The sequence below is a fragment of the Octopus bimaculoides genome, chromosome 14, assembly GCF_001194135.2.
Source record: "Octopus bimaculoides isolate UCB-OBI-ISO-001 chromosome 14, ASM119413v2, whole genome shotgun sequence".
In the NCBI taxonomy this organism is placed as follows: domain Eukaryota; kingdom Metazoa; phylum Mollusca; class Cephalopoda; order Octopoda; family Octopodidae; genus Octopus; species Octopus bimaculoides.
Window position 1 is genome coordinate 53,724,772 of NC_068994.1, and position 3,506 is coordinate 53,728,277.

The following is a 3,506-nucleotide window of genomic DNA, read 5'->3' on the forward strand; positions in this document are numbered from 1 at the left end:
TTTAAATAAATAAATGAATATGAAGAAAAATGATGTTAAGTATTGATCCCTCACTTTCTTTCAACCACTGCCTAATTACCAACTTTACTCATAAACAGATGAAGTTTATCAACAGGAAGGGTATCCAGCTGTGGAATATCTGCCTCAACAAATTCTCAAGCATGGAAAAGAGAATCTCAAAATGATGTTGATATTGTTTCCAAATATCTTCTACTATAGCCCTGGGTCAACCAAGGCTTTGTGAGTGGGTTTGATAGATAGAAACTGAAAGAAGCCCACCAGTTCTATATATATGGCAGTGGGGTATATCATGTGTGAATATGTGTTTGTGTCTTCTTATCTTGACACCACACAACAGTTGGGAATGAGTGGCACCATAATAGAAGCCATGACTTTTGTCCACAGTCTTCTATGAAAACATATCTGGTCATAGGGAAATATTACCTTGCTTGGAAACAGGTATGGTATCTGGCTGTAGGAAAAATGCATCAACCAATTTCTTCTGACCATACAGGTTAAAACAATGATGGTGACGATGAGGAGGAGGAGAAGGGTAACTGTGGTGGTGTTGGTGGCATAGAAATATTACATCTGAATAGTTAATGTTGTTGTTTAGTTCTGACTCAGTCCTGATTGGAGAAATACATGATCACAGTTGTTTCAGTTATAGTTATTGTGTCTCCTTGAGCACTGCTTAACTCGGATCACATAACTCAAAATGTCTCACACATTTTCAAGAGAAGTGGAGGGGAGAGGTATATGAGAGTGAGAGCTTGTTGCTATTTCTAGCAGGTTAAAACAACATCAAGCTACCCCACTCACTCATATTAGTTAATATACAAGTGATGGTGGTCTTGAATTCCATAATCCAATGGGACTTATTGGATAAAATCCCAAATTATTTTCGAAGTTATAGTTAAGGGTAGGATTTGAATTCTATTCTTTACATGTCAATGGACACACTTCTCAATTTCTGCAGTGCTCACTCACCTGATTTACTTCCAACTAGAGCTTATTTACTGCTACATGAACTGCTCTTACCATGGACACAATACAACCCTGGTGATGGGTTACAAATCATGAATCATCCTGTAAGTGGGGTCATGGTCAACTGTAACTACCCAAGTTTGAATTCTTGTTATTGTGCATTCACTAATGGCAAGGGACATAACTTTACTTGCTTAAGTGTATTTAATTGAACAAAGAAAAAAATTGATTGTACTCCTATTCACAACCGTGCTACTAATAATTTCTATAATGACTCAAGGAGAAGAATACTGTAGTTGATTAGATCAGCCATGGAAGGTACTTGTTTTATTGATACCCTGGGGACGTTTGAACTCAGATAGTGCTGATAATAACAATAACTGTTTCTGATACAGATGTAATGCCACAAATTTAGATGATAGATGTAAGTCAATTAAATCAATGCCAGTAATTGGCAATACTTCATTTTATTGATCCAGGAAAGATGATGGGGGATTTAAACACAGAACACAAAGGACTGTAACTAAATGCTGCAAGGTATATTGTCCGATATTGTAAAGATTCTTACAATCCCCAGTCCTTCTTGATAATGATGATGATGATGACAATGATGAGGATGAAGATGATGATGATGATGATGATCAAGAACAAGCAACCAACCATATTCTGGGATATGCCAACACATGCAGATGGTTTGATGAAGACTAATTAGCCAGATATGATTAGTGTAGTCGATGCCAGAAAGCACTTTGTCTGACATTCAAACAACTCTGCTAGACTTTAGGATTTTGTGGAACAGGATTCTTTAATCAAATTAAGAGAAAAAGTTGTTCATGTATTTCTCTAAATACATAGAACAAGCTAATCCATGGTAAGGTGGTCAGGGGTGGAAGGGATAGAATATAAAATTGCTTCAGAAATCTACTTGATAAAAACAACGAAAAAATTTTGAAGTGGAAATCAAACTTGTGAGTGGATTTGGTAGACGGAAACTGAAAGAAGCCGGTCATATATGTGTGTGTGTGTGTGTGTGTTTGTCCCCACCATCATCGCTTAACAACTGATGTTGGTGTGTTTACGTCCCCGTAATTTAGCAGTTCAGCAAAAGAGACCAATAGAATAAGTACTAGGCTTACAAAGAATAAGTCCTGGGGTCGACTTGTTTGACTAAATAGGTGGTGCTCCAGCATGGGCACAGTCAGATGACTGAAACAAATAAAAGAACAAACAATTCATTTCTTAGGCACAAGGCCATGATTTTTACTTTTTCAATTTGATTTTGTGAAGGAAAATAGTTAATTATATTGACCCTGGTACTTAACTGGTCCCTATTCTATTAACCTTAAAAGGATGAAAAGCAAAGAGAGTAAAAATATTAATGTTCAAAGTTGAAGTCAATTCCTTAAACCAAAGGGGTTATTTTTAAGAAGTCTAATATCACCAAAGCCCAATCAATAGAGCCTACAAAGACCAGTGCTTTGCTCAAGTTTACATATGACATAATTCATAAAGTAATTATTATAGAACAAATTCACCATGCAACACCTTGGGCCAGTGTCTTGTAGTATAGCCCTGAGCTGATCAATGTTTAGGGAGTGGATTTGGTAGACATACACTGAAAAAGAAGCCCATCATATATATGTGTGTGTATGTGTGTGCTTATTTATATCTGCTACTCGTTTATTCAAAGGTCATGGTGTTTGTTCGTGTTGGCATTTCTCTCCTTGATAAATCACTTGCTTTGTACCTTCAAAGCCATGTAGAGGAAGAGATCTCTTATCTCTTACTTAAAAAATAGTAAAGAGTTGGCATCAGGATAAGCATTCAGCTGTAAAACAATGCCTCAAATTTTGTTTAACTCATGTTAGCATGGAAAAAAAATGGAATCTAAAACAATTAAGCAAAATTATAACACTGAATCAATCCTCCAAGTTTTCATCTCCCCTCCAAGAAACCTTATCAGTTTAAGAATTTAATGAATCACCAGCATTAACAATTCAAAATTAAAAAAATATATATATTAACAACTTACCAAGATTATCCCCTGATTTACTTACACCATACAGCATTTGGTAAACTGTAGTCCAAATGAATGCAAGTATATTACAATAAAGTGGACATATGAGACTAGTATCTACTGTGACTGCAATTTTACTTGGCTTGATGGGTCTTCTCAAACATGGCATAATGCCTCCATGAGGCCCAACCCTCAAAAGCTTTCCACGTGCCACCAGCATCAGCCACTTTGCCTCCATGAGGCCCAACACTTGAAAGGTACTTTTTACGTGCCACCAGTACGGGTGCCGTTTTCATGACACCAGCATCAGCCACGACTATGATTTCACTTGGCTTGACAGGTCTCAGGCATAGATGTTCAAGACTCTTAACTCTACCAACAGGTTGGTAAAGCTAACCCATTACCAGATGGACAAAACCAATTAGTCTTAGATCATATTCTAACCAACAAGAAAAATGAATGATTCATGAACTGATTGAAAAAGTGTTGCATATTGGCAGGG